Raw genomic sequence first — 26,755 nt, 5'->3', positions numbered from 1 at the left:
ATGCCCCAAGAACAAATCTTCATAGACAGTATTTCTATAGGGATTCCTGGCAAAGTAAAACTAGACCAATTGGATACAAATTTTTCTAGAAAATAGAAGGTGGGGGAATATGCTCAATTCATTTTATGAAGCTAGCATTACTCCTATACCAAAATAAGATGAAGATATTACAAGAAAAGGACACTAAAAAACTACTATCACTTATGAACACACACAGGAAAATCCTTAGTAAAATGTTCTCAAATCCAATATAGCGATATATAAAAGGATTCTATATCATGATCCAGTATGGCTTATTCTAGTAATACAAAATTTAACGTAAAAAATCAACCAATATGAACAAAATCTTCCAGTAACAGTCTACCATTCCAAGTCTCTCAAAATAAGCCAAAGATAACGAATTGAGATGTATATACTCATGAAGAACCAACTTTGAGGAACTTTGTGACATCATTGACATTGCCACACAAACACACACACACACACACACACACACAAACACAGGTTAATTGAAAAAGTAGTGCATTTACATTTTTCTGGCAGTGTGAAACAAGATTCACCACTAGATGGAGCAATTTTGACTGGGAGCAGAAGGTACAATTTTGTGACCAGTGGAGTTGCCAATAAAAATAGCAAATTACCCCCTTTCCTATCTAATTTCAAATAACCAAATAGGGGTGGGGGGGAGGGAAATGGGGACCAAGACATGAGAAAGGGTATCAATGTATGTGAAGTAATGCACCTTCCATCTGACGAATGTAATGTAACCCTTCTATTAATTACAATAAAAATTATATGGAAAAAATAGCAAATTACTTTTGCACATTTTCATTAATCCGTTTTGAACTAACCCGAAAATGATGCTAATGAATGATGGGACATGTGTGTAATTAGAACTGCCTGGGAACACCAATTCAACAAGTTGAGGGTGGAGGAAAGGAAAGAGTACAGGGACTAAAGAGTATCAAAGTGTATGTGTGCATGTGCATGTGCGTGTGTGTGTGTGTGTGTGTGTGTGTGTGTGTGTGTGTGTGTGTGGACAGTTTAATGAAACCCCACTAAATACCTTTGAGAAAGGGGGAGTCATGGGGCAAGAACTAAGGTATAGAGGAGAATAATCCAGGACTCCTTCCCATATCTACAGAATAAGTAGATGATTTGCCTAGATAATATGATAAGAGGTGTGTTAATAAAAAAATTGTTTCTGATGAACAGAATTAGAAACAGTGACTTGTAAAATAAATATATTTTATTATCTAAAAACAAGACAAGGGGGCAAGAATGTGGCCTAGTGGTAGAGTGCTTGCCTAGCATGCATAAGGCCTTGGGTTGGATTCTTCCGTACCATTTACATAGAAAAAGCAGGAAGTGGTGCTGTGGCTCATGTGGTAATGCACTAGTCTTGAGGAAAGCACAAGGACAGTTCCCAAGTCCTGAGTTCAAGCCCCAGCAGTGACCCAAAAAATTAAGGTAAGACAAGGAAAGGGACCCCAGCTATAATGTCTTAGAGCAATAACATCACCAAGGTTCTAGGCTCATTTTCATCTTTCTACTTTGCCATCCTCAGAATTTTGTTTTGGACTTATACTTTCTTTTTTATTTTTTTCATATATTTTTATTGTAATTAATAGAAGGGTTACATTATATTGACCAGATAGAAGGTGCATTACTTCACAAACATTGATACCCTTTCTCATGTCTTGGTCCCCATTTCCCTCCTGCTTCCCCCACCCCATCTTGTTTTCCTCCCTTACCTACCCCAATTCAAATAAGCATATATACAATATATCAGATAACAAGGTGAAATACTATTAACAATATGAGATAACCAAGGGACAGCAAAAGAGATGAGAGATAACATAGTACATTAAGGACAACAGTCACTCCTTATATGGCTTTTGTTTCTATATCCTGGAGGTTCTTTCATTTAGCATCATACTATATGGCCTTATGTATCTAGGTTTTGCTCTATTGTAAATCTCTGCTGGGAGAGCCCAAGATTTCTACTGATTATGGCAAATGAGGGAAACCATTGAGCCTATGTTCCTTTGAGTCTGGCTTACTTTACTTAATATGATTTTTTCTAAGTTTTTCCATTTCCTTACAAATGGGACTTATGCTTTCATGGCTTCAAGAGAGCAACACATCTTACTGCCACCTCCAAGGCAGTAAAGAAGGTAGAAGGTCAGTATAGAGGTATGTCCCTCCAATCTCTCTTTTGTAGGGCAGGAAAATATTTCTTGGATGTCCCTTTGCTAAGGGACATCTTATCCATATTTTTCAGTCCTATCCTTATTTTTCATTGACCAGGAGCCTCACAGTAATCAAGTTTGCAAGAAGAGTTACAAAATGAAGTATCCGTCCAAGGCAAATGGAATTACCATATGCTGGTTCATACTGCCAATTTAGAACACTAGTTTAGACTCATCTTCTGTAGTTGCATGTACCAACATAAAATTGAATCCCAGCTAGTAAGGAAGAAAGGGGACTGCTATTGTAAATACAACCAACTTTGTCTACCACAGAAAGTAATATGGGGAAAAATGAGTCTTGGTATTTGAGGAACAATTTCCATTATCACTAAAATAGACCTATTTTCTCCATGTCAATAATACTTCGGTATCATTAAAATTAAACATTTTATAAAAGCTCAAGGATTGTAGGTGCCAGGTCAAGACTTCAGAGTACTGACATTGAATTGAGATCAGCAACCAGCTGATCAATAAAGACTCTGTCCTAGGGTGGACACTGTGGCTCTTCCTAGAAGGCAGTTGATGAGTATTGACCTCCATAGGTCTTAGAAATTAAGGATAATGGGATGATAGAGTCAATTCTGACTTGCTTCCTGAATAGGATAAAAGCAGTGAGGAAGACAGTAAATGCAACATTTGTTCAGTTAATTGTGGAAAATCACTTGACTCCATGTAGGTGAAATGACAAATTTAAGAGCCAAATTGAGCTCTCATCTTCCTTGAAGCCAATATTTTCACCACACTTTTTGCCCTTCATCCAAGAACATCAAGGATCAAAAGGGATGAGATGAAAGCAATACATACTGTGTTTACTTAGTATTAAGTTCAGTAGCAAATTCTTAGCAATGAGTAAGGCAGAATTTTCTGAGGTGTACCTTTCACAAGGAAGGGTTCTGTGTGTGCATTCTTGAGATAGACAATGAAAAAAATAAAACCAGAAATGTTTTAAACCAAAGAATGATCATCTGTACCCATCTGTTGAAAGCAAATGTGGATAAACGTGACCATTTTAAAATAAACTGACACTGTTTCCACAATCCCTGCTATTTCACATTGCCTTCTACAGACCATCGTAAAACTCAAACCATCCAGGATCTAAAACTAACAATTATAAAAAAAAGAAGGATTGTTTCCTAGATGAATGCTACAAAGAGGTTTCTAGGGAGTTCCAATGAGAGAACATAGAATATGAATTTCTAGCCCCGGGTTTTCAATAAAATTTAATAACTTTAAAATTTGTCATTTAAAGAACTGTACTCTTTACCTGACTTGTGTAACTATAACGAACTCCTCTGCACATCACCTTTATAATAACAATACAAGCATTTGTCATTTAAAAATATATTGACTTCAAGGGCCAGGAATTTGGCCTAGTGGTAGAGTGCTTGCCTTGCATGCACAAAGACCCAGGTTCCACATATATAGAAAAAATTCAGAAATGGTGCTGTGGCTGCAGTGGTAGAGCTCTAGCCCTGAGAAAGCCCAAGGACAGTGCTCAGGTCCATTCAGGGCCTTGCATTCAGCAAGGCCCAGGACTAGCAAAAAAATATATCTGTATATTGACTTCAACCAAGAAAGAGTATAGAATTTAAAAGATAGAAATAGAATTGTGAATTGAAACCCCTTTGTACAATTATGTAAAGATAATTTGAAAAATTAAAATTAAAAAAACATAGAAGTGTGATTGTTGTTGAAGTGACAGAAGAGGAAGCACAGCTATGAGAACAAAAAATAGGTTTGCATGTTGTTTATTTATCAGACCCAGTTTTGATGGCTGCAGTAAATATTTGATGACCTGGCTCAAAGAATTTAGATTGTATGTAAATATTGGCTGCTTTCATTTGCTCTTAAACCACAATTTGATTCAATTTGTTCTTTAATAAAAGTATATTAGCATAAATATTAACATTGAAACCACTCTAATTTAGAAAACCATGGCAATATATTCCATTTGGAGGTTGAAGTCTGGGCTCAATACTGGCATATAAGCACATATTATTTCTCCTTCCAACCACTTTTCATTTACTAGAAAGATTTGAAAAATGTCCAGTGGCAGATTAGATTAGTAATCTCACTCAAAGTCTGAGAACCCAATGGAGAACAGCAGCTGCCGCCCGTTCAATGATGCTTTGCTTGCCAATGTTGACCTCTCTCCATTCCCTACTATTGGCCTCCAAGAACCCTTTGCCTATAAACTAACTTCTTCCAATCATGTCAGGCAAAAGTCTTTGAATTACCCTTGAACTACATCATATACTTATCTATATACTTATCTGTCCCTTATTTCTGGATCAAGTTCATATTCTACCCAGTTCTCACAGACTCTATAGCCAGTGCAGAGACCCTAGCCTCTACTATAACCATCCCTGTTTATTACACTAAGTCCCCCATCCAGGCTCCCAGACCTCACTCTTGGTCTTCACTTTTCCATTCTTTGTTTCTGGATATTACACCTCATACAGGGTGTGTGTGTATGTGTGGGGGGGGAGTGAGAAGAGGGAGAGAGAAAGAGAGAGGGTGGGGGAGGAGAGGGAGGGGGAGGAGAGAAAGAGAGTTAAAGAGCAGAGCGAGAGCACTATGAGTTCCCTTCCTTTTCCATTAGAATTCCACTCTAAGACATAAAGTCCATGTTAAGTTCAAGCAGTACATAGCAGATTACTGAGAGTTTGATTTAAAAAAAAATCTCAAGGCAATTGCTATGGACTAAATAACCCCCTGCCTAGACTTCACATGTTAAAGAGATCTAATCTCTAAAGAAACCAATAGAGGTATTCGGGGCCTGGGTCTCCATGATGGGTTAATCATTGTGAGAGGACAGACCAGCACGTGAGCCCAGTGAGAAGGTAAGAGTCTAAAATCCAGAAATGAGTCCTCCCTCACCAAGGTACAACCATGTCCTCACTTTGACCTTGCACTTTGAATCTCCAGAATTATGAAAAGTAAATGTCTGTTATGTACTCCAGTCAGTTTATAGTACTTTGTTATAGAGCCTGTGATGAGTAAACTAGCAATTTAATACCTGTCAAATTATTAGTTGGTGGGGGGAAGAGGCAGTGCTAGAGCTTGAAATTAGGGCCTGAGTGCTAGCCCTGAGCAAAAATGCTCTACAACTTGAACCACATCTCTACTTTATGCTTTTATGCTGGTTCATTGGAGGTAAGTCTCAAGGAATTTCTTGCTCGGGATGACGTCAAACCATAAGCTTCAGATTTTAGCCTCCTAAGTAGTCTGGACTACAGGCGTGAACCTCTGGTGCCCTGCTACTTATCAAATTATTGCATCTTTCCAGTAGAATTGCTTATAATTGGATAAAAAAGGCAAAAGAGGAACAAGGCAACTCCTGACAGGCCTAAAAGAAACTACAAAACCTTGTTCAGAAGCTTGGACCTAATCATTAAGTAGTATATTTTCAAAAGCCATGCATTAATACATTAATATCTAATACTTTTGTATCATTGTGGAGTCATGGTAGGGGCAGGAAATGGCTAGGGTAAATCTAATGCTGCCCTGACAGCGGATAACAAAATTACTAAGAAAGACTGACCAGTTGGAATCTCCTGTTTTTGGCAAACAATGACCCAGTAACTAGCCATAAAGATCTTCTCATGTTTAGAGTCAAATTAAATAAATGAGAACTTATATCCAAAGCATTTTATAAAAATTACAGTATTAGTGAGTACCTCAGTGATCACTGTATATTAATTATCACATGGCATTATCCATCATTTAAATCTTAATCTTTCTTACTCATAGGTAGCAAGAGAAAGAAGTCAGTAGGATGACAATAAAAAGCAAAACCAAATAAAAGGGAAAGCTGGTAGTACAAATTGTCAGCCTCAAAGAAAGTCAATATCATTCCTGAGTCACAGCAAGTGAGAATAAGATTAGGATTGATGCCAACTTTAAGTCTGCAAGAAACTCTTCCGCCATTTTATTCTGTAATAACAACTTATTCTGTGACATTCCTCTTGCTACAGTCACCAGCCACATCCTAAAAGGAAGTAAACATATTTTCAATCACCCAGGTGCATTTTAGGCATGAAAAATTAGGATGCCACAGAGAAAAATGTAGAGTATATGCTATTCACTTTCTAGCATCACAGAAAATGCCTTGCAAATTTACAATCCAGACTTCCTGTATCCCCTAATACCTTTTCAAATCTGCTTTGATGAAAAGGCCATTCTGTAATTTGTAGGAAAGCCACTGCACAAACATAATGCCCAGATTTCCGAAGTTGGATTCACGGAAGAATAGAGAGATTGATGGAAACAGCCATTAAACCCTTACTTGGACGTCTACAGCAATCTTCCTGTGTCAAAGGCAAGGTCATTTACTCATGTCCCAAACCTTGGAGACATATTTGCTCAGTCATTTTCACAGCCTACACACAATTGGTTAGCAAATTCTAATGGCTCTGCTTTCAAACTATTTCCAGAAACTAATATCTTCTCCCTAACACCACATCCACTTGCTGTAACTCCACTCTTTACCTGATTAGACATTTCTTTTGCTTTTGCTATCATTTATAGAACACAATGTGATGCTATCCCATCCATCCATTCAATTTGGGAATTAAATCAAGCTATTTAGAATATCTATCACTTCACTTTGAAACTCACTCTTGAGTCCTGCCACATAAGTGCAATCACTTCCTTTGCTTATCACTTCTTATGATAATCACACAGCTAATAGACAGTGCAGCCCAGAGGCTCCTCCCAGGTGAGGTTGATGCCGTCAGTCCATTTACTGCGTTTAGGTGGCAAGACTGTACAGTGAGTTTCAAAGTGACATACATTTGAGCTGAAAGGGTATGGGAAAAAGGAGGGTGGCCTCAGTTTTGAATAATAGATGGAGTGAGCTACATTCAGCACGTGAGAGACAATACAGATGACAGAGAAAATGAATTTAGCAACGTTTCCACCTTGCACCTTTTCCAAACTCTTCGAGACTATGCTCACCACACCATTCAGCTCACACCACACTGCTCAAAACCATCCACTCAGAATAAAAGTCGAAACGTATCTAGAGCCATCTTGGCCCACTGTTCCTATTCTCATTCTCTCTCTCTCTCTCTCTCTCTCTCTCTCTCTCTCTCTCTCTCTCTCTCTCTCTCTCTCTCACACACACACACACACACACACACACACACACACACACACACACACACACACACAGACACACAGACACACACACACACACACACATATACAGAGGCAGCATTGGGTTACAAGGATGGATCTCTTCCAGTCTCTTTGAACCTTGGATTGCTCCTACCTGTGGTTTCCTCCCTGATCATTCTTTGTCCTCCAGTATTTACCAAGACTAAAATCATTTCCTTCCAGACTTGATGAAAATACCATCTAGCCAAAAGTTCTTATCCGCCCACTCAACTCCTCAATGAGCCTTACCTGTTCATCCCACTGTTTCACCATTTCCGATCACCTGCCTCTCCTCTACTTTTTCTGTGGTGCTTATATAGAATGAAAGTGCCACACGGTGTGTTTACATAGTTATTATGTTCCTTCGTTACCAAGTTTCATGATCGTAGGAATCTTATGTGTTTGATTTCTTGATGTGTCCTTATCATGCATACGGAGTGCATATCAAATAAACAAATGAAAGGAGTCATTGGTGATAACATCTCCTACATTCATAACCACCTTTCATCAAGAGAAGAAACAATCAACAGAAGATCATGTTCTGTTTTGCTTTGATAATATTTTGTCTGAAGTCTGTCTCCTAGACACATGTGTGTATATGTAGTAGTATTTTGTCATAGAAGCCACATATTCAACATCTAGCTTCAACTATTACTAACACATGCCCCAACCTCTATTTTAGCTATACCTGAATCCATTTTCTCTAGTAGATTTTTAAAACTAGTTCCTGGATTCATATCACTTATTTGTAAGTATATCAGTATTATGTCTGAAAAAGAACCATTATCACCCCCTAACAAACTTAAATAAACTTAGGATTACCACCACCCAGGTTTAGTTAATAATTTACTTGATTTCTACTACTCTAGTTTCCCTTTGATTTTCTTAGAATTTCATATAAATAGAATCACACTACATATACTCTTTTATGCCTTGAACTTTGGCTCAGAAAAATTCTTATTCAATTCACCCATGTTTCATACCAAATTTTTTAAAGTAGATAATTGGAACAGTATTTATCATTTTTCCAGGAAATTGGGGTGAGGTAGATGTGAAATAATTCATATCTAGAGTCATTCCTACATTGAATTTAATATCATCCAAACTCCAAGAATAAGAATGGGCTAAATCTTCACTGGTCCAAGTGTGGTCTATCCCAGGACAGAAGCCCTGGCATCTCCTGGGAAAGGAACTGCTAGCAATTCAGATTCCTGGGCCCTGTCCCAGACCTGATGCATCAATATCTGCATTGCAACAAAATGTCCAAGGGATTTGCTGGCATCTTCTCTTTTTAGAAATACCTCTCTAAGTACATGGGGCAACAGCTCGAGGCCCAGGCCACAGGGCACATGCACACTATTAACTATTGTGCTATGGCTTGGTCCCAGGCACTTTCACTGTTGCCTATCACATGATAGGAACTAAGCATGGATGCAAATATCATGGGCTATTTAGGCATCTCTAACAAGATAACATATATTGAATGACTTAAAGACAACATAAGATTTATTTTTCACAATTCTAGAATCTTAGAGAGTCCAAGATGAAAGTGAGGTCCTGTTTCTGCTTCGTAGCCTGTACCTTTCAGCTGTTTCTTTACTGGGTAAGCTAAGACAGTTCTCTGAGATTCTTTCTATAATCCTGTTTATGAAGGTTCATACTGCAGAAGTGAGAACCTCATCACTTTCCCATCACCTGTCCTCCTAATACCAGCCCACTGGTGTGATTAAGTATCAACATAAAAATCTGGGGATGCAAAAATTCAGACCATAGTATCTTGGCCTCTTTATGCATACTGCAATTTGGCACTAGCTGTTAAAGATAAGAAAGGACATTGCAATAGGGAGCAACTAATTTGGTAGCGTTTGAATTCCCTTCATTAAAATACTTTACTATGCCTCTGAGATTGCGGAGAGCTAAGTGGATTACCTGAAACTACAACAGCCCGAACAGCTCAAAAAGGATGTCTTGCACAATTACACAGGGGAAATCATTCACAACTTGGTGGCTAGAAGCCTGAAATGGAGAGATTCCGTCTAAGAACATCAATATGGCACAGTTCCTTAAAAGAGAGAATCCAGAAGCTGTCTCATAAGTCATCAAAAGCAGGGATAGAGGGGATAAAAAGAAAACATTACAAAAAAAGGATTCTAGTGCAAAGATAATGACATTTTAAATGACTACGATGCTTACACAACACTTTTGGAACCATAAACATTGACCCAGCTGCAGGAAGGCAACTACTAATGTGAGGTGGAGCTCTCTACTTATTACATGGTTGAGAGGTTTCTAGAACAAAAAAGCACATTGGGAACTAATGAAAGACTAAAAGGAATAAGACAGCTTCAGTTTGAAAACATTATAAAGCACACCTATAAAAAGGTGTGCTTTAGAAGATGCTACCAGCATATACATTGTGACTGTAATGGGGCTTGAACATTGGATTTGGTCACTATCCTTTATCCATTATCTTTTTGTAGCTCAAGGTTAATACTTTACCACTTGAGCCATACCTCCAATTCCCGCTTTATGCTAGTTATTTGGAGGTAAGATTTTATTAGTTGGGATGGCTCTGAACCATGATCCTCAGAGCTCAGCCTCCTAAATACCTAAGATTAAAGGAATGAGCCACTAGTTTGGCTGGATTGGATTTTAATAAGTGAATGCTTGTTATGTTGGATAAAACTAAGGCTTGCTATTCTCATTTTATTACTCTCTTAACCAAAAATTCATATGGAACCAAAAAGACCCCACATAGCAAAAACACTCCTTAGCAGAAAGAACAGCACTGGAGGAATATCACCACCAAACTTCAGACTATTACAGAACTATAGTAACAAAAAGAGCCTGGTGTTGGCACAAGGACAGGGCAGCTGAGAACTGATGAAATAGAACTGAAGACCCAGAAATCAACTCACAGACATATTGTCACCTAATCGTTGATAAGGGAGCCCAAAATTCGCATGGAAGAAAGACAGCCTCTTCAACAAATGGTGCTGGCAGAATTGGTTAAGCACCTGTAGAAAACTAAAGTTGGATCCTTCTATGTCACCCTGCACCAGAATGAATTCCAAATGGATCAAAGACCTCGAGGTAAATGCAGATACCCTCAAAACTTTACAGGAAGGAATAGAAGACATGCTAGGGCTCCTTGGCACAGGTCACAACTTACTTAATAAAGAACCAGAAACACAACAAATTAAAGAAAGTTTGAACAAATGGGACTGTATTAAACTGCAGAGCTTCAGGATGGTAAAGGACACAGCTAGCAAGTTAACAGAGTGGGAGGAGATCTTCACCAGCCATACAAAAGACAAGGGCCTCATATCTAAAATATACCTACAGCTCAAAAAACTGAATCTCTCAAAAGCAAATCCTCAAAGAAACAACCATCCCATTAAAAGGTAGGCTAAAGGCTTTACTTTCTTTAGAATTAAATGGGACCAATAATCTCCTATGACCAAGTTCATCAACTAAGGCTCAACTGGAGCTGAGGAACCAGATAATATATTGAGTCCTTAAAAGGAATTGACTAATGCAACTGGGAGGGCTATTTTGCAAATCCAATGTCCAGAGTACAGGCAAGTAGGATGAGAAAATCACAAGCAAGCTATAGCAAGAATCCTTAGCCTTCTTTTCTTTAGAGGCTCATCTGTATGACTAGATCAAGTCTACCCAGTATAATCTCCCTCAATGAACCTAAAGGCCACTCTATGGAAATTAATGACATCCACAAAACACTTCTACAGGAAGAGATTCTTAGTACCAGTACCCTTCCGAATCACAATGCACTTGTAAAGAGTAAATACACTCTGGGTCATTATTCTTCCAAACTTTTAAGACCAAAAAAGAGAAAAACTAACAGACTGGAAATTACTTAGGAGACATACCAATGAAATGCAACATGGACTAGTTCAACACGTAATTAGATACAAACCAAAGTGCTCAACTCTCTACTGCAAAGTTCTCTCATAAGACACAATAAATAACCATTGAAATATTATTGAACATGTTCACAATTCATTCATAGACTTATTATTCAGCAAATAATCATGAAATACTATGTGCCAAGAACTGCTTTAGAGCTGAGAATACAACAGCAAATAAAACAGTTTCACAAATGTTTCTTTATTAAGTAACATGATCACATAATGTATTGAATGCCAGTTATTGAGCTATGTGATCCCTATTATCTATTTTTTCCTCATAACAATCTTATGAAGAGAGAGCTATTACACCTCACTTTCCAGATGAGAGCTCAGGGTCTTAATAAGTTCATGTAACATACCAAAGGAAAAAGATAGCACACTGATTTCAATACAGAGGGGGTAACTGCAGTAGCTGTACTGGTTAATTCTGTACATTTCATTAAGATGTCAACTCTTAAATCTCCAAGGAGGTTTAAGAATGTGTTGACTGGTCTAAACCAAATGGAACCATTGCTACCCATTCTCCTTCAATAGAAAAGGATTCTCAGCCTTGCTTGCTTAGCTCCCTCCTGCGACAGCTTCTAGGTCTAAGAGGGGTGTCCTTGTCTTGCATTTTCTCCTCATCTCTCATTCCTTCCTCTCTCATCCCTGGAAAGGGAACAGCCAGGAGGAAATTGCCTTTCTATCCCATACACAGCTGTTGGAAGGACATCCTTGGCAGGCGCTGAATTCTCCCAGAAGAGGGAATCCAAGAGGATCTGTATCCTGTTCCTTCCCTTGGCTCCCCTATTTGTGGGTGAGCTTTTTCAATAAGCCACCTGTTCTGAGCACTTCAGGGCCTGGAATTGGCTCCCTGTCAGGGCAGCTGAAACAGCAATTTCTGCCCCAAGTGGAGACCCCAGAAGCAGAGAGAAGATGTATGTAAAAGAGGAAGCAGAGAAAATGTTGAACTGCATTCTCTGAGCAATGGCCTTTGGAGACACCCCAAGAGGCAGCTGCCCAACTGGCAAGGCCTATGTCAAGCAGCTGTGCATCCAGGAACAAGGAGCAGTGCACATACGGTAGAGTGGGTCTGTGCCATCTGTCAGACAGCCGTGCCAGCCTCTTCACTTCCGGCAAGTTGGGAGTGGGAAATGTCAGGAGTGAAGTGACAATTCACCGAGCCAAGCACAGGCCACAGGTCCTCTCTACCAATCTCTTCTTCTAAACATGTAGACGCTTTCACTGCTACTTACTGACAATTGTCAGTGGTTGCAATACTGTAATTATGAACCTGACATTTGGAGTCTGAAAACCTTGGATTTGAATTCTGGTTCTCCACATACCAGTTCCTTAAAGACTTCTCTTTGAGCATCACTTTCCTGTTTTGAAAGCTAGACATTGTAATCATTACTGATCACAGTTATCATGAGGATTGAATTCAATACATTATATTTTTACTTATAAAGAGCTAAGTGGATGGCCTTAAAAGTATAGTAATCATTAAGGAAAGCCCAGCCTTTTACATGGTGACTCAAATGTCTAATGGCAAAAACATCCTTTTTAGGTAGGTGGCACGTGCTGTAGCTCAGTTTGTGTAGGAAAAGGAACAGCAGAGTGTTCAGAACATTTTAATGTGCATTTACAGCTCCTTGGGAGACTGCGGAGGGGAGACACTGATTAAGCAAGTTTTCAGTGGGGCCTGAGATTCTGCATTTCAAATGACTTCCTATTGATATTGATGCTATTGATCCTTCAATAGCATCAATACATTTGTTCCATAGGGTCTAGGAAAACATTTAGGATACACTAAGAATCTATCATACTTCTCTAGGCTTCAGTTAAGGTCATTTCAGCTGGGTGCCTTGGTTCATGCCTATAACCTTAGCTACTCAGGATGCTGAGAAATGAGGATCATGGTTCGAAGCCAGCCCAGACAGGAAAGTCCATGGCACTCTTATCTTCAATGAGTCAACAGAAAACTGGAAATGGTGCTATGGCTCAAAGTGGTAGAGTGAAAAAGCTCAGGACCAGTGCCTAGGGCCTAAGTTCGAGCCCCACAATTGACAAAAATAAAAAACAGATAATTTCATAATCTTTTTATGCAACCATGTTGCCTTAGATTATCTCTAAGAACTAGAAAAAGAATAAGAACTAAACTAGAAATAAAAGATAAGATGACTAGGGGTAGTAATGTGTGTAATGATATGTGTATGCATAGTCCCTGATTTGGGGGAATTTGAATTGGGATGTAGAAAGGGTCTTCCTAGAGAAACATATTAAAGAGATAGAATTTTTCCAGCCCATTAGCTTCAGCCCCTGGGGAAGAATGTGTTGTATCCCTTCAGCAATTATCTCTAACCCAGGATAACAATCTTCAGTTCAAAGTGGGCTCAGAAAGGGCAAGGCACAGTTATTGTCAGAGAAGAATCCTTCAGGTATAATCGAATTGTCTGGAGAAAAGACCTCCTGCCATCTATGTTTGTTTTGCAAAGCACTGAGTTTGTGTGTTTTGTAACCAGGAGGAAAAATAAAAAAACGGTTTGCTTAAATTGATCTCCTCTTAGTAATTTCAACACTTTTCCCAGATGTTTCCTCCTGGAAATCCATTTTATTGAGACAACAAAGTATTTCTCAATTGTTACCTTCAGAAAACTGGGACTTACACTGGAGAAAAACCAATAAACAGGGATCACACATAGGTGGAGCTTGAATCATCAGTTGCTATTGGTTACACCTTCTTGATCTGGGTGAGAAAAGCTGAGAAACTAGCCAATAATATCACCCGAGGGCACCTGCAGCTCTGTGGGTCATCTTACAGGGACAAATTGGTATTATAGGCATTTCCCCATAAAATCGTTCTAGCTGCTTAAAATACAGATGGAATAGTCAATAGCATTAATGAGTCTTAACAAGATTTTGCTTAATTTCAGCACAAAGCTTTAAAATAATAGGTTTTTTGCACAGTTAATTTAATAAGGTGACTTGAGTGGAACCATCTATTACATAGTTCTTTGGTTGTACAGGTGAACGGAGGTTGTATGCCTCTTTGAGGAGCTGAAGACAGTAATGGGTGGGGGGCTTTCTCTCAGGAAAAAAATGCTTAAATGGATAAAATTTTTTACTGAATGTGGAGTTTGTAGATCATGGAAACTGTTATTAAAGCTCCCTGATTTCCAGATACCTGAAGACAAAGGATGAGATAATTCTACCACCTCAGATTTTCATGGCACCAGAAAAAAAAAAAGTATTATTAAAGGTGATGTGTATTCCTGAGCAGGTTATGTCAACTCAATGGCTTTTCAAAATAGAACATTAAAAAATTAAATTGTGATAAAAATATACATAACCTATCGGTTCAATATGCTTAAATGCTTAAATACTGCTTCATTTACTCACTTTTTTTTTTTTGGTCAGCGTGGGACTTGAAATCTGGGTCTGGGCGTTGTCTCTGAGCTCTTCCATTCAAGACTACTTCCCCTTTGAGCCACAGCACCACTTCTGGTTTTCTAGTGGTTAAGTGGAAATAAGAGTCTCACAGACTTTTGTACCCAGGATGGCTTTGAACCATGTGCCTCAGATCTCAGGCTCCTAACTAGCTAGGATTACAGGTGTGAGCCGCCAGTGCCCACCTCATTCACAGTTTTATTCAAGCAATCTCCAGAATGGTTTCATTTTGAAAAACTGAAATGACACCTTCCCTTTTGCTCCTGGCAACTGTTTCCATAAAACTGACTACTGTAGATATAGCTCATAAATTGACTTACATATTATTTGGTGAGGGGTGATTAGTGTCTGAGTAGCTTGTTTCACTTAGTGTAATTGCTACAAAGTTTATCTACAGTATAGAATAAGTAAGAATTGCCCTCTTTTGTTAAACTGACCAATATTCCATCGTATGCATATACTACATTACATTTTTCTGTCTGTTAGCATTTACATTACTTCTTCCTTTTGGCTAATATGAATAATGCTACAATAAATCTAAGTGTATAAATACCCTTATCCATGTTCTTACAGTTTCAGCTTACTTAAGTTAACCATGGTCCAAAAATATTAAAGGGAAAATTCTAGAATAAATCATTCCTAAGTTTTAAATAACTTTCATTACAGTATATATTATAAACTATTATTTTATTTTGTCATTAGCTAAAGTTGTAATTTCTTTCTGAATCTAATTCATAAATTAAACTTTTTTTCTGTTTGTAGGATTTGAACTCTGGGCCTGGGAGCTGTCCCTGAGCTTTTCTGCTCAAGGCTACTTCCATACCTCTTGAGCCACAGCACCACTTCTGGTTTTCTGGTGGTTAATTGGAGGTAAGTGTCTCATGGACTTTCCTGCCCAGGCTGGCTTTGAACCTCAATCCTCAGATCCCAGCCTCCTGAGTAGCTAGGATTACAGGTGTGAGCCACCAGTGCCTGGCTTCATAAATTAAGCTTTATCGTAATTATTTTTGTATAGGGTTGGATACTCCATTCACTGGGAATCTTGGAATACTTCCCCCTTGGATAAGAGAAAACTATTTTTTCCATGTTCTTCATGCTTCCACTGAAGAACATTTGAACTGCTTCTACCTCATAGTTCATGGGAATGATACTACTGTAAATACAGTTTCTCATATACCTTAAGACTCTGCTTTTGATTTTTAAAGAAATATACCTAGAAAAAGTTTTGATGGGACCATTTGATGATCTCCTTAGATACAAGGAGAGTCAACAACTCTGTTAGGTCTCTTATCAAAAAGGCCACACCAGTATATGAAATTTGCGTTTTATTACCAAACATCCCTGATCCTTACTATATATTTATTTGCTCAATTATACAGATTTAACTTCTATTTTATTCATTTCAACATGTTTAAACATTTGTACAAGAATGAATTCATTTTACAGTAAGAAGAAAACAAAGGATATTTTAAAATCAGTTAGAACTAAATCTCAAAGTGTATCTCAAGTATATCTTAAAACTATCGATTTAAAAGAAAATTATGACATGAGTATTGGTGAATTAATATTTTATGGCAAATAATTGCTAAGAATTTATTTGAAGTCTTTCTGTGCAGTAGGCAGCTGAGAATAGACACATAAGTTCCTCTTCTTATCCCCCTCACCCAGTGCCCAGTGTCCAGCAATAAAACTGAGGAGATTCAAGAAGTCCCGAAAAGATCAGAGATGTGTAATACTCAATTATCATATTGAAAAGGAAATGAGTTGAATATTTAGCTAAGTTATGTATAATTCTTTACTAAACTTAAAGAAGTAGAATGCCCTTAATGAACGGAAGAAATGGGTTAATCAGCATGTGACTCCTCATGAGCCTACCAGATGATTCCAGAACTCTTACCACCCCTCTGGCTCTCAATTTGTCCCAATTTGTCCCTCATCATAGGAAGATGATGGCCTAATATGAGAGAAAGACATCCACTTTTCAATTCCCTGGGTCATTAGAACATCTGGGATTTAAATGTCTTATGTTTGGGGCTACTTCAACATGGTAGCAACAATAGAAATTTGAGTCACCACAGTTCTAACAACACAGCTGTTCACAACTGTCTCAACAATAACTTCATCAAAACACCATGTGTCCATATCCATTATTCAAAGTCAAACTTAAGAAATTGCCTTATTATCATTTCAAGCCATAGTGAATCCACTTTCGAACATGTGCCTTCTGGATCGTTCCTTGACAATTGTTTCTACATCTTTGTGAATTTATACATACTTGAATTTCTGATTGTTTCCAAGCACCACAAACATTCTCAAAGTGATCACAAGGGTGATCTTTCCTTAGTTATTAAGTATTTCAGAATAATCATCAGCAATGTGTGAGAAGTAATGCACCTACTACCTAACGAATGTAACTGTAACCCCTCTATACAATATCCTGACCAAAACCAAAACAATTACAACAGTAATTTTAAAAAAAGAATAAGGATCAAATTTGCTATTTATTGCCCATTTCCTCCAGAGCTTAGTAAATGGTCTGAGTATTAGAGATATTTGTTAATTTCAGGACAGTCTCTCCTATAAATGTAATGAACTTATTATCAGAATCTCCTAAAAAAAAGTATTAGCAGGTAAGCAGCCTTGATATTTTTACATAAACAATGGACTAGCCTTGGTGACAAATTCTTGAAAATTATAATGAAAAGGCATATTTACCCACCTTCCATTGGTCCAGTGTCTATCCCCTGGTGTTGCTGTATCTGACTTTGGCACCTGGTACATTGTATATACATTTACTTCATGTTGTAAATTATTATGCTGCAACATGAGCTTCTATTGTTGTATAGCTCTATAAACATTATCATATGTAGAATATAAACATGTCTCTAATCATAACACAAAATAATTTTATCACATAAGATGTTGTCACACTCCTAATCTCTGCTCTTTGACATCTACTGATCTGCTGTATGTCACTATACTTTAGTTGTGAATGGCATATACGTGAGTTGTACAGTATATGACCTTTGGAAATTGGCTCCTTTTACTTAACATGATGACTTTGGTAATTATCCAATTTGTTTTTTATGCATCAGTAGTCCGCCTTCTTTGCATAGTACTAATCTATTATAAGGATTTGATATAGTATATCCATTAACCTTTTAAAGGATATTTGAATATATCTAGTCTACAGTAGTTTTGTTCCAACTGCACTAGAAATTCCTGAAAGGGCTTTAAGAGAAATTAAAGTTTCATTCCTCTACATCAAATAGCCAGGAGTGAGATCACATGGCTCTCATGGCTAATGTAAGTTTGGCATTATGAGAAAGTGCCAAACTGTCTCCAACTTGGCTGTACTATTTTGTGAGTAAATTTTTGACAATATATGAGTTCCAGTTATTTCATATCTTTGCCAGCCTTTACATTGCAAGAATTTTTATTTTGGCTCTTCTAATATTTTGTGGCGTGTTGTCTTTATCTTTGTACTCCAGTACTTTGCACAGAGATTCTCCATAAATATTCATTGAAGTGAAATAAATTTAACCCATATTTTTGCTTTAAGGTATATCAAGAAAATGTCATATTTTCATCAAACCATCACTAAGCCATGTGTTAAAGAAACAAAGAAAGTAAGACTGAGGACTAATGTCTCCCATCGGTAATCTTAGCACTCAGGAGTCTGTGATCCAGAGAATCACAATTAGAAGCCAGTCTGTGGAAAAAATTCAATAACATTCCAGAACAGTCAGTAAAATGTCAGACTGGAGGCAAGGCTCAACTAGTAGAACACCAGCTGAGCAAGCAAGCTAGCCAAAAAGAAAAGAACAAACTACATGAAAAAAAAATTGTATTAACCCTTATATCCCTCTCTCCCTCCTGTATTCACTGTTCTTCCCAAGTTGTAAATAAATCATACTTTCTAACAAACATTTTATAGCAATATCCCTATACTTTCATTGAACTTGAAGAGTTGCAAATAAAATTACTACTACTAGTAATAACAATAGGCCTAAGCATCAATGGGATAAGTCATCAGAAAAGCCAGGCCCTGTCCTAGGCACCGCTCCTACACTAATTTCCTCATTCCCCTCAGGTCCATGAGGTAGACATTTTTCTCAATTTCCAAACAGAGCCAGTTCAACAAAGCTGATCAAATTACCAGCCAGTAAATGAAATCACCAAGGTACATACACCAGGCAAATGCTCCAGACACCTCAGTCCTAACTATCCCATGAAGCGGATATTCTAGACAGAGAAATCAGTTGTTGTTCTTTCATCAGCAGAAAAAAAATGCCAGGTTCCTTAATTTTGTTTTGCTTCAGGCAAGCAAAACATTTTTGTGCCAATTTGTCACATCAGTCTTGTGTCCATTTCTTTTTCTTTCTTTTTTGTGTCAGTCCTAGGGCTTGAATTCAGGGTCTGGGTGCTAGCCCTGAGCTTTTGTGATGAAAATTAGCACTCTACCACTTGAGTCACCATTCCACTTCCAGCAGTTTGGGTGGTCAATTGGAAATAAGAATTCATGGATTTTCCTGCCTGGAATGACTTTGGACCTTTGTTCCTAGACCTTGGCCCCTTGAGTAGCTAGAACTGCAGGCTTGAGCCACTGGTGACCGGCTTGTGCCAATTTCTTTGAATCAACTACAATACAAATCATACAGAAGGACTCAAGGAGTCTCAATCTGCAAAACCTAAAATGCCTAATTGGAGACAGAGCAAGAATAGCAGACCTTATTATTGTGAAGACTGGAGGATAAGTTGGACTCAAATGAATAAGTTAGATTAGCATCATTTTGGTGTTGTGCTACTTATCCTCTTCCCTGTTGAGCCTTGAACAACAGTTACTAGTACCATACATAAGCATATCCTCTTCTAGAGGACTAAGCTGAGGTTATAATAATAGCTTTTTTAATGCCATGTTGATTCATAAATAGTATCATTTTATATATGAAAGGTAAGACAGATAATGTAACAACCTAGATTATCTAATGACTACAGAATTTTTAAGCACCTCCAGGAGTAACTTCAATCTTGGGAATAAATAAAATAAAGTACAAGACTTTCACAACACACATAGAAAGAAGACCATGGCCAATAAAATGTTGCAATGGAATTCTGTTGTTTGTTTTCACTTACTATTTTGATTTTGAATAATTCACTACATTCTTACCTACTTTCTTCCAAGTCCACAAGCAATATGTTTCAGAATGTTTCAAAATGATTCTGTTTCTCTGAATGTTATTATCTGGGTAAGATAAGCAACAGAAATGCCATAATCCCATGTTATATGTGGTTACTTTTCATAGTGCAAATATTCAGTTATTTTAGTCTTCACGTATGAAATCAGGAGATAAGTGTTCATGCTAAAAAGAAAAAGTTATTAAATGCCATTATATCTCAAGCAGTGAGTAGTAGCTTTTGGGCAACATAGTAGCTAGTTTCAATATGTTAAATTTGTGTCTTAGTCTGATGAAATGAAAGCATTAATTCCTAAATTTTTCTTACAAAAAACTGCACTGCAGAAAGACTTCATTTGCTCACATTTCAAAATTGTTCTAAACAAACAGGCCCACCAAGTAATTATAGTCATGGAAAATTATGGTAACTTTAAAAAATACTTGGCTCCAGTGAAAGTCAGGGCAATGATTTTTATGAATTTGGAGAATTTTTCTTAGTGTATGGCCATTCCTCTATACTTGGAACTGAACATAATGTTCTTATTGCAGCATTTAAACACTCAATAATTCTAGATTCTATTGGGAGAATATCATTTAAACAAATTCATAAGTGGATTATAATACACAGTGCCAATGATTAACGAGAAAACATTAAATGGCAGAATGATTGGAAAGTTTCCAATTAGCATTCCAAAGTGTGTACATTACTGATGAATTTCTAAACTTGAAAGTTAGACAACCCCAAGGAAAAAATTACATATTTATAAAGATTCCCTTCTTGAATACTTGTTTGTTAAACATGACATTTGAAATATGATGTACAATTCAATGTTAATACAATCTTTTAAAACAATCACAAGCCATTTAAAAATAATCTGCACTTTCTATAAAATTGTGTTTCTCCTCAAAGGAGAAAAACTTATTTCTCAAGGCCACTGAACATAAAGAAGCAATTAAATACAAGCCAATTTGCATAGCCAAGCATAGCAATTTTTGTTTAAAAATCAAACCTTTTCACCCTGACAGATACATTTGTCATTGAGAAGATACTATTTTAAAGAAAATGAAAAGCACAACCCAATTTTGCTAGCAAAAAATAACAGTCCACAGTTTACTATAAATGATAGGTTATTATTATACCACATATAAGAACAAGCAGCTCAAATCAATTTTTCTTTTCACAAAAGTGCCTCTGAACATGTATTCTTAAGGAAACAACCAAAGAAGTGTTAGTTTTGTCCTTTCATTTTGCCGACAATTCCTGCCTTACTTCTAATATTCTTTCTAAACCTTAGGAATTGCCTAAGCAAAGTTCAAAGGGACTTCCTCACCTCTCTGTCAAAGGTATCATTCTCACAGAGTTTGGAAACATGGCTTTTAACCCTTGTCCATTTAAATTCACTCTACTCTAAAGCATGAGATCATGTCAGAAAGCAGGGATGAGACCTTGATATTTTTTACTTGAAGACCATTACTCACTGGCAAATATGTTCTCCTTCATCCTCTGCTGCCTTGCCGAAGCCCCACGGAATGGAAGAGCTGTGCCAGTTTTCTCCTTCAAGGTCCCCCTCCATGGTAAAAAGCCAAAACAGCCCACCTTTTCCCTGAAGAGAGAAAGAAAGAATCCTCTTAATGCTTTTACAAGAGGAAGGAGTGTATCATAACAAACAACTGCTAACTAAGAAGAGTGAGAAAGGGAGGAGAGGAGAAATTGATACTGAGAGGCCAATCACATTTCATCACTCGGCTACTTGGAAACAAGATATGCTTCAGTAATCGCATGCTTTAAGAGATGAACATGCAAAAGAGGAATACTTCAGTCTGTAGTAAATTATTAACAGGGACTTTTATCCTAATGGTGTACAAAGATGTATAGGCTGCTTATTTAAGAACAAAGCAATTAGCCAAATTCCATAAGGTAAATATGACATGTCCTTCCTCATTCACCGCATATAATAGTGACAGTGATGACAATGATGATGAAGATGATTGATGATGATGAAGATAACAATGGAAGGAGACGAAAGTAAAAGGGGGACTAGATAAAGGGAATCAGTAAATGAAGAGAGTGGGAAAGGAAGAAATACTGAGGGATAAAGAAGTTGGAAGGACATTATACACACACACACACACACACACACACTCATATTCATTCACACAGACACACACACACACACATATTCATTCACACAGACACATACACACACACACACACACACACACACACACACACACACACACACACACACACACCATAATGAAATTCAGCAAATTCCCTTTGCAAAAAGGGAAGAAGGAGGGGGATGAATTGAAATAGAATGAGGGATGAATTTATTCAAAATCTACTGTATGCATTTATGGAAATATTACAAGGAAAATCACTCATATTATAAATGCACATTAACTCAAAATTTACAAAAGCAGAGTTGCCATGAAACACAGAAATGGCAAAGTCTGTAAGCAAGAGATTTGATCATAGTTCTGCACTGACTCTTGGGCCACAGGACCACTCCGAGTAGTTCAAGGCAGTGTGATAAAAAAAATCCCTGGGAATCAATTAGCAACTTCTGAACATTGGAGAGGCCCAAATTGCAGCTTCAGCATTTGCCGCTGACAAACATGACCATTTGCTCTTCCCAGTGGGGGGAATCCATTATGGGATGTTTGGGCCTCCAAACTGGAATCTAGCCACTTGAACACATTTCTTACAGCCTTCCTAAATTTCAGAGTTTTTGCTGGAACCTCTCTTTTGCCTTTCCTTGAACTTCATTCAAATGTGAGATTGAACACATCTACCTTAAAGTCATTTAATGAAAGATCCTACCCAGAAATTTAAATTCAGTGGGAAAATCCTGGGCTAGAAAGCAGTAGCTTCCCATGATAAGGGTCTTTCAATCTTGCCACTATAGGCTTTGGGGATGGAATATTCTTTGCCATGAAGCGAGTGGGACACTGCCCTGGGCATTGCTAGCTGTTTAACAATATCCCTGCTCTCTCTTCAACTCATGCCAGTAGCATCTCCCCCATAGTCCCAACAGAAACTCTCTTCAGACATTATCAAACATCTCTGAAAGGCAGAATGACCCCCCAGTTGAAGTCACTGCTCTTTGCCCATTTCTTCCAGGTCATAGTTCCAAATTGGAAGAATGTCACCATGATGTGCTGGGAGAATGTTACATCACAGATAGGCCTGTGCCCCATGCCAAAGGCAGATGGTAGGTAAACAGTCAAGGCTTTGGGTGAGACACAAGACTCAGATGCCCAAGTGCAGGTGGCTAATTAGCCTTGTCAAAATAGAGGCACATTTAAAATGGGGAAATATCAACTCTCCAATGACATTTGCCAAAACTCTCACTATTCTAGCTCCAAAACATAATTGGAATATGCTCACTTCTCCTTAGTACTATATTCATTATTTTACCTTGGTTGCTGTCATCATATTGCAAGAAGGGTTTGTTCTGGCAAACTATTCCTAGCTGATCTTTGACAGCAAAGCAAATTAAAGCTGAGATAATGAGGATATAAATCCCCTGCCTCATTGTGTAACCTTAACCAACCCCAGGTGGGATGCTTCCTTGGGAGCTTTAGATTGTTACAAGAATGGGGAGGGAAATCTTTTCAATTAAATATACTAGCAGCAGTCTATCTAAAGCCAACACTGAGGAAATTAGGTGGATGGATTCACAGGCAAAGTGCAGTTCAGCAAGTCTACAGGTGATGGTTTCTCATTAAGAAGAATGGCAAGCCAGAGACAGGGAGAGTGAGTGTAGAGGGAAAGTTGTCTTGGCAGCATGGTGATGAAAAGGAAGGCAAGTTCCTCAAGGGCTGCACTGTGCCAGCACAGCTTTCTGTCTGCTGCAGGGATTATTCTGAGCATTAATATAAAGGCACCAGTCACTGAAAGGCGGAGATTTGTGCTTTGAAGTGCCTATGGGAAAAGAAGCTGGGCAGGAAAAGGAAGAGAAAAAAGAGATTTTATGAGGGCGGGGGTGAGGGTGGGAAATGGGGACCAAAACATGAGAAAGGGTATCCATGTTTGTGAAGTAATGCACTTTCTATCTATTAATTACAATAAAAATATATGAATAAAAGAGACTTTAATAGGCAACAATAGCATCTTCAGATAGGGGAACAGTTCCCCCTTCTAAGGACTGGAGTCAGATGTTAGAGCGGCTCCGATGTGGATGGATCCTTTACTCGAGAGAACAGTCTACACTATCTGGAGCTTTGAGAAAACCAAGTCTCATGCTAATCTATTTCTACCACTATTCTGTCAGTAGATATTGTTGGTTTTTCTTTTTGCTCTTTAATTTGAAAATACCCATTTCTCAATTATCTTGAAAGCTACTATTTGGTTTGTTGCCCCTTTTTGAGACAGGTTCTTGCTATGTAACCAGACTGATGTTGAATTTGGTTTGTACCCAGGCTGGTCTTCAACTTGTCTCTACTTTCCAAGTGCTAGAATTACAAATGCATGTCATCATGCTCAGCCTGGAAACCTCACATTTTTTTGACATGATAGCTGGTCACATCTACTAAGTAAGTGGCCTGAAGGATAGCAAAGATAGAAGAATTAGATAACATATCCTACCCAAAGAGCTTATATACTATGACTATATAGGTCTGGTAAATAAAATATCTACGATCATCAGCACTTTCATTTTTCATTTTATGATTTCATTCAATTTTATTTTTATATCAAATTGGATTATTTTGCCTAGCTTAATAAACTAAAGGTACACTTCCCTTCATGCCTTTAAAATTAGTTGTGAACATAATCATCTTTTTGACTGCCCAATAGTAAAATAAGCAAAGACTATTTTTTACAGCTGAGAAAATAATTGTATACCTTACTAAGAAAGGGGTTTCATATTGTTTAAGATTGATTAGATTAAGACTATACTTTCAGGGATCAATTTATAGTATGTTACTAGAGAAACTCCACTGATTGTTTAGAGCACCAATGGCACCTAAAAATTATACCAGCTAAGTAACGGAAGAACTGTCAAGCCACAGACCCTAACAAAGCTTGTAAAAATGGCAGGAACTAGTAAATATTTTTCCATCCTAACCCTCAATATCAATGGACTTAACTCTCCAATTAAATGGCATAGACTCTCTAGTTGGATCAAAAAGCAAGATCGATCGTTCTACTGTCTTCAAGAGACACATCTTGCCCCCCCCAAAACAAAACATTTTTGGAAGTGAAAGGTTGGAATAAAGTTTATCAAGCTAACGGCACCCATAAACAGGCTGGAGTTGCCATTCTCATCTCAGATAAAATAGATTTCAAACTAAAATAGGTGAGAAAAGACAAAGAAGGTTATTATATATTAATAAAGGGATCTCTCCTCCAGGAGGACATAAGCATCCTAAATATTTACACACCTAATCGTGGAACACCAAACTTCATCAAGCAAACTTTACTTTCACTAAAATCACACATAGATCAAAACACAGTGATTGTTGGTGACTTTAACACACCACTCTCACCTATGGACAGATCAACAAGGCAAAAACTCAACAGAGACACCTAAGAATTGAACAACTGTACAGACCAACTAGATCTAACAGACATCTGCAGATTATTTCACCCAGCAACATCACAATATACGTTTTTATTCAGCAGCACGTGGAACATTTTCCAAAATAGACCACATTTTAGGGCATAAAACAAACCTGTGCAGATTCAGAAACACTGAAATTATTCCATGCACACTCTCAAACCACAAGGGCATCAAATTGGAACTGAACACCAATCTCCACCAATGAAAACCCTGTAACTCATGGAGATTGAACAACACATTGTTGAATCACCAATGGGTCATCGAGGAGATCAGAAAAGAAATTCAACACTATATAAAATTTAATAAAAAGGAGCACAGAAAATACCAGCTCCTTTGGGACAGAGCAAAGGCAGTACTCAGAGTAAAATTTATAGCTCTGAGTGCCTACAATAACAAGTTGGAAAAATCGCAAATCAACAATTTAATGTCGCACCTTAAGCTCTTGGAAAAAGGGCAACAAACCAACCCTTATCCCATTAAAAGGAAACAAATTATTAAAATCAAAGCAGAATTAAATGAATTGGAGTCCAAAAAACTATAGAAAGAATCAACAAAACAAGGACTTGGTTCTTTGAAAAAATTAACAAAATTGACAGACCTTTAGCAAATATTACCAAAAAAAGAAGGGAGAACACCCAATTAAACAAAATCACAGATGAGAATTGTAATATCACAACAGAAATTACAAAGAGCATCATAAGGGAATCATTTTCAAAACTTTATGCCAACAAAATTGAAAATATAGAAGAAATGAATGAATTCTAGCCAATATTAATATACCCACACTGAACCATGTCATGAGAAAGAGTATCAATATTTGTGAAGTTATGCACCTTTTATCTGGTGAATATAATGTAACCCTTCTATTAATCACAATAAAAACTATTTTAAAAAATGAAAAAAGTAAAAAAAATGGGCCAAAGACTTAAAGAGAATCTTCTCAAAAGAAGAAATAATAATGGCCTATAGACACATGAAGAAATGTTCGACATCTCTGGCCATAAAAGAAATGCAAATCAACACAACTCTAAGATTCCACCACACTCTAGTTAGAATGGCCAGGATCAGGAAAACTAATAACAACAGATGCTGGAGGGGATGTGGCCAGGAGGGATCACTACTACACTGTTGGTGGGAGTGCAAATTTGTTCAACCATTATGGAAAGCAGTACGGCAGTTCCTCAAAAGACTAAACAAAGAACTCCCCTATGACCCAGCAATTCCACTCCTTGGCATTTACCCAC

The 26,755-nt window shown here is 37.6% G+C and overlaps 1 pseudogene; it reads left to right on the top strand.

Moving 5' to 3' along the window:
* The first annotated feature begins 24,837 nt into the window (after positions 1-24,837).
* On the top strand, positions 24,838-24,909 carry LOC150040363 (small nucleolar RNA U3; annotated as a pseudogene).
* Positions 24,910-26,755: the final 1,846 nt, after the last annotated feature.

This window comes from Megascapheus bottae, chromosome X (genome assembly GCF_031878675.1).
Source record: "Megascapheus bottae isolate mThoBot1 chromosome X, mThoBot2.hap1, whole genome shotgun sequence".
Classification (NCBI taxonomy): domain Eukaryota; kingdom Metazoa; phylum Chordata; class Mammalia; order Rodentia; family Geomyidae; genus Megascapheus; species Megascapheus bottae.
The sequence above is the reverse complement of the archived record's forward strand: the minus strand, read 5'-3'. Positions and strand labels throughout refer to the sequence as shown.